Genomic DNA, 12,457 nt, shown 5'->3' with positions numbered 1-12,457 from the left:
GCCAACCAAAACTGTTAAATGAATAAAAATGTGCACGTTGAGCTGTACCATGTACTTAGATATTACAGCAGTGCTGTAAACAAAGAATCTCTTTGTCTTCCACTGGGACACTGGCATCGATCATTCTAGTTGCTTGCGGTTGTGTGTGCTTGTGTAGTGCGAAATATTTATGAATGGGTAATTTCAAGTATTACATCTAACATCTGGTGTAGTACTATACGCAAGGCGTACGACCAGGCAAACGTCTCCAGCATCCATTAAAGAATGTCGTTATCTCTTTCTTAAGCTGAAAGAAATTCAGCGTTCTGAGTAAAGAAGATCGCCAAAGTGAATTCATGGTTTCAGTATTCATTGGAGATGGACCTTGTTTGCTGGAATAATGTCTTCGTGTCCAATCTCGTCTGCATGCCGGACAGCTTAGGTGTAAACATGAAGTTATCAGAAGTTCTCATGAACTTCTCCAGAGGCATGTCCCTGTACTCAGGCGAATTTGGAGACCAATGGTGCCTTTAAAAAAAAACTTTCTCTTCACAGCTTGATCATGTCGGCTGACATAAATTGAACAAGCTTACGCCTGTTCGACCAATGCAATTATCGATACAACTCGAGGTTGCACGGCTGGGCTAGAGAAAAAAAACTAAAATTTTGATGATGCCGTGGGCTTAGAACTTTAGCTCGAAAGCATACATATGGACGAACGTTCCATACACACTTCGTACGCTTCCTATTTACATTTTTCTGCGCTATTTCACATTTCGTCACAGTTGCGGTTACTATAAAAAGTCGCAGTTTCGCCCGAAAGACGAAGCATCGATTGCGATCGCATATTAGTAGACAACTATACAAAATAAGGAAAGCAGTCGTATCGGCCGTATAAACTCGTGAACATTAGCTTACTAACTAAATTAACAGGTATGGTGTCACGCGCGCACAAGCAAGCATGAACACATCTCCCTCTATGAACGCGCCCACTCGCTGTCAAAACGCTGGAGTGAGGAAGCGCGGCCGCAGCAGCGAGCGAATTGACCTTCATGCTGCCTCTCGCTTCAACGCGAACTAAGCGGCGACAACACAGCACACACGAAGCTGTCAGCACACTCTGTCCCCGTCGCGCATCGCTTTCAAGGTAGGGCCCGCGTGGCCGCGCCATACACAGCGGCCCGCGGAGTAGAACGTGTCTAAAGGTATACAGTACATAAGATTGCCTCAAGTATACTGTACGCAAGGTTGTCCCAAGTATTTGCACGCGAGGTTGTCTCTATGGTATACAGTGTACGCAAGGCTGTTTCAAGTATACTGATCGCAAGTGTTATCACACTATTTTTGGACCAGGCTTCAAAGTTAGCGACGGAACCGATGTTGAGGAAAGGCAGAGTAGCATCGCGCGAGGATGGCGGTCATTATCTCGCACTTTCTCGGGGGCGAAGATGCGAAAAAGCCGGCGATACTGGGTACCGTGAGCGTTTAATGCCTAAAATAGTAGCACTCAGTGATAAGTAAATTCAGTACATCCCCATCGTAACCTGCAAGAGAAGTGCTTTCTTTGACTATTGCGCCGCCGCTACAGATTCATTGATGAATGGGATGCAAAGCCCATTAAATTTTGACGAGCTTGGTTTAATAACGTGCAAACAGTACACAATCGCCTGTGAATTTCCGCTGCAGCAGAATGCGGCCATAGAAGTCGGGAATCGAACCGCCGACCAGCGCCGAGCATTGTTGATGTCCTTAAGCAACCATCAACCAACCCAGCAACTTATACTTCTGCAGGGCCTTGTAGAAACACTGTTTCCTTGCATCACAGAGAACAATATTTTTCTCTTTTTTTTTCTTTTTTTTTATGCGTTGCATTAGGACTGGAAAAGTGGGGGGGGGGGGGGGATGTATGTGTGTGAAGTATGGGTAGCTGGTTACGTGGTAGAGTAGAAAGCGGTTACGTGGCGAGTAGAAAGAGGTGCTTAATGCACTGATACTGTCGAAGGTCCCTTCAAGTGTAATTGCAGAACGTTTTTAAACGGTAAGAAAGCATTCGTGATTTGCTGACAATGCTACCGCGAACATGCAGGTCAAATATTATTGCCCCGCGAGCAGCAGGGAGCCCACAATCTCGCATAAAACGTCGTTATGTCTCACTCGAGGCTTTCAATTAAGGCCCCCTCTATCACGTGATAGAGGCCCCTCAAGCGTCTATCAGGGCCCCTTCTATCTTGTATGACGTAACAAAAGAGCGCGCGACAGCCCATACATGCCAGCCATTGGGCAACTGTCCGAGACTACGACTTTTGTTTGTCCCTGATTAACTTTGGCTATTTAAGACGCGACAGATGCTTGGCATCTGCGATATATTTTTGGTTTATTCCTCGCGGGCTTGCGCATTTCTACAGGTGACGGTCTGTCATGTCTAACCTTGGTTCACCGACTGAAATTTTCGAAGTAAACGCCAAACGACGAAAATGTTTACGCGTCGCGTGCATTACGAGACACGTGGGGGGGGGGGGGGGGGGGGGGGGGCACGTTTGCCACATCCCCGTAGCTGAAGCATGCATGCACCTCGGCAGCCGCACAGCCGGCCCGGCTACGTAATCTCGCGCCGGCTTTCTCCGATAATTTCGTCAGCACTGTTTCCGGGCGTGTGGCCGGCCTGCCGGCAGCACAGTGCACATCGCGCGCAGCGATGAACCCGAGGAGGCCGCCCCGGTAAATGCAAAAAATAAATAAATAAATAAAGATGCAAAAAAAGAGAGAGAGAGGAGTGAAATGTCCCGGCCAGCTTCCGTAGTCGTCAAGGGCAGAGAAGTTGTGCAAGCAGCCTTCTCGTCGTCGAGTCCAGCTGATATGCAGACGCGCGCGCGCGCCAGAGCATTCGTGCACACCCAACAGTCACTGATAGCCATTGAATGCTTTTAAGGCTTCCAAATTTGTACATTTTCCTGGAAACATGGCGTAAACGTTGCAAAAATACATCATGCGGATCCAACGCATATGTTGGAATTTGTGTGAAGCGAAGGCTTGGTGAAGCGGTTAATTGAATGCTACAAATTTACCCGTTTCGTGCATGTGTCTCTGGCGCATACGAAACTGCAGACCTATACAGGGTGTCCCAGCTATCACACAGCGCGATTTATAAAAAGAGGAACGGCGTTACGCGAACCAAATCTAGTGCGTATTGTTTCCAGTACAGTGGAGTAACCGCCAGTAATTTTTTTAGTTAGAGAGATTTAATCAGGTAATTTTAATTAACTATCTAACTCGAGAAGTACTGTCCTAATTATCAAAATGTCAATGAGAAGATTGTAGAGCAACATGAGAAACTCTCGATACAGCTTTCTGTTGCTCAATGCGCGCTACATAAATGTGTTTTTCCGAGCGTGAAAGAAACCCGCGAATACACGCAGAATTACCGCGCGACTGGCCGCTCGAGGCACTTTGCGTGTATTTGCGGGCTTCTTTGAAACACGCTCGGAAAAACGCAATTACAATTACCTAATTAAATCTCAGTAACGAAAAAATTACTTGCGGCTACTTCACTGCACTGAAAACAATACGCACTAGGTTTGCTTCGGGTAACGCCGTTCCTCTTTTTTTTTTCTTTTTTTTTTTTAGTTGTGCTGCATGATAGCTGGGACACCCTGTATATCTCTCTGCTAAGCAAAAACAATGCTATAAGTGACTTTCCCGCGGAGAGCAATGCAAAGAAAGGGTAATATAAGAGTTGCACTACTGGGTTCGTCGAGGAGTCCAACGCATTGTTCTGCATTACAGTCTTTAATTTGTGTTCTTTCTCGCATCAGAAGGCCCCTAAACTCACGAATAACGGGCACATCTACTCGTGCCAAATATATCAGTTCTCTTTACGATGCGATTAGCATCCTTTGGCTACTTTAACCACTCTCTCGCTTGTCCGTTTATATCTAACCTCTTTCACCCAGTGACCCAAGTTGCCTTCTAGCTTGACCCACTAAGCATGCGCCGGCTGCTGTCTTCCCGTGCAGATACCACGGGCCACTGGTTATGCGCCCGAATGGACAACTTGGACCACTCGGTATGTGCAACTGAGCACATGAACATTTTTTGGCAAATGCCCCAGAAAGGTTATGTGACACCAGGAATGTGATCAAATATACAAACAGAGCAAGAACCAAGAAATGAAGTCGGCAATAGGAAATTGAAGAAGTCGGCTGCGGAAAGGCGAATACGTCGGCAACAGCAGCAGCCAAGTGCGTGTGGTCAGGCAATTTTTTTTTTTTAAGCGAAGCTGCCTGTGGCTAGGGTTCTATGCATTTTTTTTGTGTCTGTCCGTCAACAGATCTTCGTGTGCAAAAACTCAGCTCCCAAATTTGATGCAAAATCGCTTCATTCTATGCAAAAGCTTATACGTCTCATCACTTGGATGTGCACTTTCAGTAGAGTATATAGCTATGAATAGGCACCATTTTCCAAATCAGTAGACTCTCAGGTATATCTGTATAAGGGTTTCTCAAAGATTTGCCGCTCTGCGACCCGTGTCGGCCATGTGTGCGCTCGCACAGCCCTCTCTTTGTCGACGTTCTAGACGCTTGCGTGCCTGGTTTCCTTCCGCTCTCCTGGCGTGGTGGTCCCGTCGCACGTGTCTAGTTTCCTCCGGCTCCCCGAGGTGGTGGTAGTCATCCACGCGAATGTATACCACCGATCAAGACCACCGATCAAAATAAAGGTGTGTGTGCCTGTCTTTCTTCAGGATGACCACCGTCGCCGTTCAAGAGAAATGACATTTGCTCATACCTTTGATCTAAATTCTGTGTCGCCTCTATGTCGTGTACTAAACTGCTTTACTCGTAGTCCCCATTCAGAGCAGTGTAATGGCGCGTGATTTCTTGCCCTGTCGGTCTTAATCGGAACATTAAAACATAAGTGGCATCTCTATTCAGAGACACCGCGCAATTGGAAGGGATAAACAAAAATCTTCCGCTGTGACTCGCCCCTTGACGACGGTGACGACTATAAAGGCAGACGGGGCGCGACTCGAACGGACAGGACGTCGTCGGTGGCTCGTGCCAACCGGAGAGAATGACCTTGACTCTAGTTCAGCCACCTCCATAGTGGAGTAGAGGCCCTCCGCAGCAGCTGCTGCTGCTTCTGCTGCTACTCGCGAGAGCGGTGTCAAGAAGGGAGCTTGGCTTCTCGTACATATGTCGGAGGGGGGGGGGGGGGGGGGGGGGTGACTCGTTATCGGCTGCAACGACACAAGCAGCGATGCCCCCTTCTCGGAGCGCCGTCGCATCCCTCTCCTCAGACTGTGGAACCGACAAGGCAAGGAGGATGGTAGTGGATGGAGCGCGCAAAGGACGGACAGCCGCTCGTTCCTGGCAGCCGACAAAAGAAGACATGCCCAAAGATGAAGTTCTCTCTCTCTCTGTCTCTGCGGGGCACAGCAAGCGGTGACCGCTTGTCGGCGAGTTGCCCTTTTTGGGGATAAGATAGGCTCGACGACTCCTCAAGACGGCCGGCTCGGTGCGCGGTTCAAGTGGACGATTTGCCCTCCCCCTCATCACCACGTCACAAACGTACATACACTCGTACACACACACGCATAGCCACTTCCAGAGTCGTCAACAGGAAAGCTCCGCAGTGCGTGCTGACACTATGCACAACAAGAGAATGTACACGCTTCTCCATAGTGTGTACGTCTCCGTCTCCTGCGTGTCTCGTGCGCGTGTGTGTGCGTGCGTATGTATGTGAGGGCGCGCACTTTCGCTTGCTCGTTTCTTTTTTTTTTTTTTTTCGCCAAACTCAAATGTTAGCGAGAGAACGCAAGGAGAGCTGCGACGAAGCCCCGCGACAGACGATGACGAACTGTTGACGAAACGAGATGAATAAACTAATGCCGCAATTTCCGTGTCTCGTCCGGCGGCCGACCCGACAGCGAACGACCTTTCGCGCGAGCGCTTCGGTTGTCGCCAAGCCGGCTGGGCCCGATTTTGCCTTCAAAGTCGAGTGCGTTATCTGTATCCGATGTGGAACGCGCATCGCTGTGGCAAATTCAAATGAATTCCTTTCTGTGTGCCTTCCTGCACATGCACCATCGAGACTCTATAGTGAGCCAGTTCGATACATAACTTATTGCATTCCTCTATTGCGCGTATTTCTTCCTTTTCTTTTTAAGCGAAGCTTTATAGGCTCACAAGTGTCGGCGGTGGTGGTGGTGTCACGCTGAAAAGTGGGCCGATCCTGGTGGTAGTGCAGAATGGATCCAAGCTCAATGGTACATACCAGGGACAAAAAGAAAGAGAGAAAGCAAGAAAAAGAAAGAGAGAAAGAGAAAGATAGAGAGAGAGAAAGAAAGAAAATCACCAGGAAGGTTAGATACACACACAAGCTTCGCCTAACCCCATTTTCACGACAGGGGAAGGGCTGATGACCTTTTTCTTTTTTTCCGCACGTGTCCGCGCCGCGTCTGATAAAAGGATGATCGCGCCTTCTGGGGGTGACCGTTTGAGTGAACATTTACCCTGCCAATGTTCTGTAGTGCCTAATGTTCTGTAGTGCCGACGAGCGGAGCCAAGGACACGCCACGAGCAGTAACCATCACGTGGAAATAAGAAGAAAGATAGTTCGGCTTGCGTGGCGCAGACAGGGAGACGACATAAGGCGTCAACAGCTGACGTTTCTTGTAGACGTACTTGCCTGCGCTCCTCGAGCTCTCAGTTTTAGCTTTCCGGCGAAAACTTAAGTGAGAAACATTCTCGCGTTGCCGGGGCGCAGCACTGTGGAAGCTGCCGGACTCGTTAGCCAATAGGAAGACCAAACGCCCCTCAAGATGTGTTCATCCGCTGCCGCGTCGTCTGATCACCGTCTGCTTGCCATCCTGTTGATACATGCTCCATCCACGGTTGGTGAATTGACGCAACAAATGTTTTAGCGTTGTAACCATAAGCTGCGTTTACGTGAACGCACCAGCGGGGCTTCGCTTCGTCGGTATACGCTGTCTCAGCGATGCCGTGCTGCCTCCTTAGCCAGTATAGTCAAGCCGAACGCCTTTATAATTGTTCACCCGTGCCGCAGAGCTTACTCGGCGTCTATTTGGCGTTAGCTCACCACTGACATCACGTATCGTACGATATAGCCGGTGACAACCTAGGAATTACAAACAAGCTCCTCCCAGAAAAACGTCCTGCACCTGCCCTCCATCTCCGAAAGAGAGCCAGGCCAGCTGGAGTCCGATTACAGCTTAATGCTTTTAACGCGATAGCGTTAAGAGCCCCGTGTCGCCGAAAATCCGCCAGTCGGCATCGGCGTGAACACCGGCGTCGTTGGCGGAAATAATCATGCCGAACCGCATCATCCCGAACCACCCCGACCGGGCAGGCCCTTCACGCGGCGCAAGGCGTTAGTGAACAGAAATTGAATTTCTCAAAGTAAAATCTGTCGTAAAAATTGTAAAGTACGACTTAACCACAACCTACAGACGTGATAGCGTCGGATTGTAATTTGAATATACGAGAAAAAATCCTGATAAGCAGCCAGGGATCTCTGAATGCTATCGACCCGCCGTGGTTGCTTAGTGGCGGACGGCGGTTGGACTTTTGCCGCCGATGCAAATAGATCTTGCACAACAGAGTGGCGGGGCGCGTTCGCCTTCGAACGCCAGCTGTTATACACAGTTCATTGAGACGCACCTGCTTATGAATAGTTTGCACAGACGTCATCGCTGCCGCCATGTTTGGGCACCAGCACGTCGTAAGCGAGAAGCGTGACAGCACGACACGTGGCATCTTGCTTCAAACGACAACGCTATAACAGTGATAAACCGGTTAAAAATAGTCGGCGTCAAAGAAAGGCAACACAATGCGCGCGTGATCATACGGTACACTGACGTCATCGTGGCCACCATGTTTGGGCGCTAGCACTCTGAGAGCTGCTTCCGTGACGTCACAGGAAAAAATACTACCTGTACTACCGCTACAGATGTGTTGGTTAATGGCTGTTCTCTAGGGAATCACGCAACCGAAACAACCTAGCTTACCTAAACTTCCCACTACGACTAATCTACGCCTTCGAGCGCATCATTCTCTTAATAATAAAGCGAATAACTTCCTAAAAGCGTTCGGCTGATTGCTTACATTGACAATCATCCGTAATTTTTTTCTGCACAAGTTAATTCTGCGCAAATAATTATATCGACACACATGCCCGAAGTGATTCGCACGGACAACCTTGTGCTCTTTTTGCGTCGCTAACGTTACGTGTTCGTTTCTGCATGCACTGCCCCAGTCTGGAGGACGCGTGTAGCGAAAGAACCGAGGTCTTTTTTTTTTTTTTTTTTTACGTCAGTCGTAGTTATCAGAAACGCGCCTGCTGATGCCGCGCCTGCTGTCGTGTTGAATGTGCGGCAATTTATTATCATTTTTCGTCAACGCCAGCACACAGATATAGTCCCTGTGTCAGATATATCACAGGGCGCTGCAAGCGTTTCGCGCTGCAAGTGTCACTGCGCGCAATAAGAGGCTATTAGTTATCAGAATTGTGGAGCATTACCAGAAACTTTAGCTCAGAGGCAGCAAAACAGACGGGAAATGGGACGGCACACGATCCCTAACTAGCAGAAACATATTGTCACTTTCTTGGGAAAGTGGAACGACTCGATTTTACGATTCCTTTTCTTAGGATACGTTAACTCGGCTATCTATCCCCGTCACTGCTTGACACTAAGTGCGAAAGTGTAACCGTTTCTTTCTCTCCCCCTCTCGAGATGTTCTTTCTCTGTTCACAGTCAAAAGCGGTCGCATTGTTCGGGACGTCAGACGGGCGCTTGCATGGCCCCACCTTCCTGTCTTTTTGAACGAGCCACTGCTTCAAAGGAGTGAATGCGCAACCGCGTCTTGGGCCACGCTTTCGCAAGACGAGACACTCGGCCATTTTGGGACTCCACTTTCAAGAATGAGCCCGAGTCCACGTGTCTGCCGCTCGAGCCAGACGGACGGCGAAGGGCGCGCGTCTCGTCCAAACTGCCTCCGGCACAAAGAAAAGGACAGACGCGGTATTCATATCTTCGATGCGTCACCGCGCTGTGCGGATCGGTCGTGCTACAAGCCGCTCTGAAGAGGGGCTAAGTAGGAAGTTCGAGAGACGACGCATCGAGGACGGAGGCGGAGAGAGGGCGCGGTCTTTCCCAACAGACCCCGAGCGAGTTAAAAGCCAAGGTTCGCCGCCGTGATTGTACGCGCTGGCCGCCGGCGCGATCACGGAGGGGACACCGCGCCTGGCTGGTAGAGCAAATGCGAAAGTCGTAAGTCATTCGTAAGTCAGTCGTAAGTCAGCCGTTCGCGGACCCCGCCGGGACAGATCGCGCGCTTGAGCGTGGCCCCGACAAAGTGACATTTCGCCGGTCGCGGGCAACGTGCTGCAGCGCGGGCGCTTACGCAACAGCTCGCGATTTCCGAGCGTCCGTCGAACGATGCTGGAAGTGCCTATAGACCCGACGACGAGAGGCTACGCACACACGATGGCGCGGATGAAACTGAGTTTTAGCTTGCGATGATGATGTGTATAGTGTTTAATGGCGCAAGGGCCAGCTATGGCCAAAGAGCGCCGTGAGATATGGTAATGAATTGTTTTGCGTAATATGTATGAAATGTTCAAATGTGTTGCAAATGTAGATGCATGTAATGCGGCTGTAAAGAGGTCTAAAACGGGTCGATGTACGCTGCGTAGAATATGTGAGCATCAAAATAATGACAATGACTCGCGATAAAATAAAGGGTGCAATAACGTTTCGCTAAGAGGAAGTGATATAATAAGAAGTTTTAGCTTGTCCGTGAAACCTAAAACGCATCGACGATCCGCAATCGTATTACACCTTCGCGCAATATCGGGTTACCGGAGCGCTATATACGACAGAGACAACGCTGGTATAGCGACGTCCTTGTGACGCAGAGTTTAACCAGAAAGCACGAAAAGCTAATACTTTAGTGGCTTAGCATATTCTATTGAACTGCTTGGTGTAAAGCGCTGGCAGCAACTCGCTAACATGCGGTCGGCCTTGTGGCTTTCCCTTCGACGATAGCACTCACGCTACACGGTAAGATTTCGAACGCATTATAGCTGGACGAAGTGTCACAAAATGTCACTGCCAGCTTTGTTACCTTAGGGAGCCTACATAAAACAGCGTTGCACCTAGGCTCCCTAAGTTACGCCGTCGCCGGCTCCAGTAACCTGGTGATGCGTAAACATCGAGGCGTTTACACAGGACAAGTTAAACCTCTACGTTCGCGGAATAGCAAGTCACCGGAGCGGTGCACGGCAGCAACAAAGCAACAACGCTGGTATAGTTACATCTTGTGACTCAAAGTTTGTCCAGAGAATACACAAATCTAATACAGTCGACTCCCGTTAATTCGACCCTTGCGGGACCGCAAGATTTGGTCGAGTCATCCGGAAGATCGAAATAACAAACGGCGGCCAAATGGACGAATTCAAATCATTCGTATGGCTAGAAGTAGTCTTGTAATGTACGAGTATATTTTGCTTCTTCATCTCGAAGTGCGACTCAACCAGCACGCGGCAAAGAGCACCGATATGTTTTCACGCTGCATAAGCGTTGGGCTGTCGCATTGCTCACAGTGTCGTCATGGCTGAGTGGCCCAAAAACCTCAACATTACCTTCGGCGCCGACAAAACCCTCGAAAGAGACAAAAGCAGCAGCTCTGTCTGCTGAATTTATTCTGTTTTCAAGGCTCTGGCTTTAGCAACCGCTACGCGTACGAGGGGGACGCCGGCGTTCGAACTAAACAAGTTTTCCTTCTATAGCAATGTACGATTTCTCGCCGGGACCTTTCAGTGCCGTTCGGATTAAGCGAAACGCCAAATTAACCAAGATCGAAAAAAAAATTCAGTCGCTTTAGCATACGCCAAAGAGAGTGATATCGAAGGCGAAAGCCTGCGCGGTCAAGAGACATTCATTAAATTACTTGACATTCTCATTCGATTGCATTGTTACTTCTTATTGCTTTTCTCCCACCAAAGGTAATTGGTTCGAGTGGCGTAATTGACGCTACCTTAATTAACTGCGCCTTAATTAACTCCGCCCTAATTAACCTCAAAATTCGTGGGTTCGAGTGCCTGAATTAACTCTATCGTAATCAACTTTGATTTTTTTTTTTTGCATGATGAGCGGCATCGGAGCCAGCTGTGGCAGAAGACGACGACGAACGCGCGAGCAGTGGCCCGCGCGCGTCTGCGCGAGGCGAGCTCGCATGACTTTCTGTACCGCACGCCGCGTTTTCAAGGCCACCGTCTGATGAGGCATTTGAGGCTTTCGCCTTAATAACGGCAGTCGACTGTACCACAATAGCTGATCATATCCAACTTGACTGCTGGCATAAAAACGTTGGCAGCGACAAAATCGCTATGGTGCAGTTCCTTTATGATTTTCCTTCCACGAGAACACTCACGCAGTACAAATATGTCTCTAGCGCATTGTAGTTGAGCAAAGGGCCACAAGGTGTCGCCGCCAGCTTTGCTACTGTAAGTTACTGTATATGAGCATATACAGTAACTCTATGCTACTGCCGTCCACGGGGGTCCGGTAATCCGCAAGCGGTACAAGCAGTTCGCGGACAAGCTGAAACAGTAGATAGCTTCAGCCTCTCCGTAAACGTATTGCAGTTTACGGAACACTACCGGATTATCGGAGACCTTTGCGTGAGTGGCCGCGTTAGTGGCGACATCTGGTGACCCAGCGTTCAACACAGAGTCATTATTACAGCGATCCATATCGTGTTCCGCTTAGCTGCTGGTGTAAACAGTCGGGAGCGACACAGTCGTTAACGTGCAGCACGGTTTTCTATTTTCCTTGCACGAGAACACCCACTTTGCAGTAACCAACCACATTCTACTTGGCGGCTAGCGCAAAGAGTTAAATCACGAAATGCGAAGCTTAAAGCACATTCGCAAAAATTACTTCCATTATGTGTGTTAAATCTGCAGATTCTTTGTATTTTTTATTGCGATAGCAATTATATGGACACTTCAACCGGATTTCTGCCGTCGGCGTCGCCGTCGGCGTCGACGCCGTCGCCGTGAGGTTCCCTATAGATAAAATCTTCGCCGCGAGCCGTATGCCCGAGCGGAAGCGTGCGGGGACGCGCGCTATCACGGAGAGCGAACGCACTCAATCTCCCACGCGCAATCAAGGAAGCGGGAAGCCAGCGCCGGAGGGAGCGGGGGGGGGGGGGGGGGGGCGCACTTCTACTCTGCCAACAACCGCGCTCGTCGCTCGCTCGCACCGTCGCTTATCTCCACACGGCTCTGACCTTTATGCGCCGTGCATTCGCCGCTCAGTTTCCGTTGAAGCGATAGAACGCACGTACCTTCGCCCGTTGCTGCGGCTTATGCGCTTGCTGCCAGCGTTTTGACAGTCGTTGTCTGCAGTCATTCAGTGTGATCTATTCATGTTTGTGCGCGCTCACACCACGCTTGT

Source organism: Dermacentor silvarum, chromosome 11 (assembly GCF_013339745.2).
Source record: "Dermacentor silvarum isolate Dsil-2018 chromosome 11, BIME_Dsil_1.4, whole genome shotgun sequence".
NCBI lineage: Eukaryota > Metazoa > Arthropoda > Arachnida > Ixodida > Ixodidae > Dermacentor > Dermacentor silvarum.
This window is presented reverse-complemented; position numbering follows the sequence as displayed.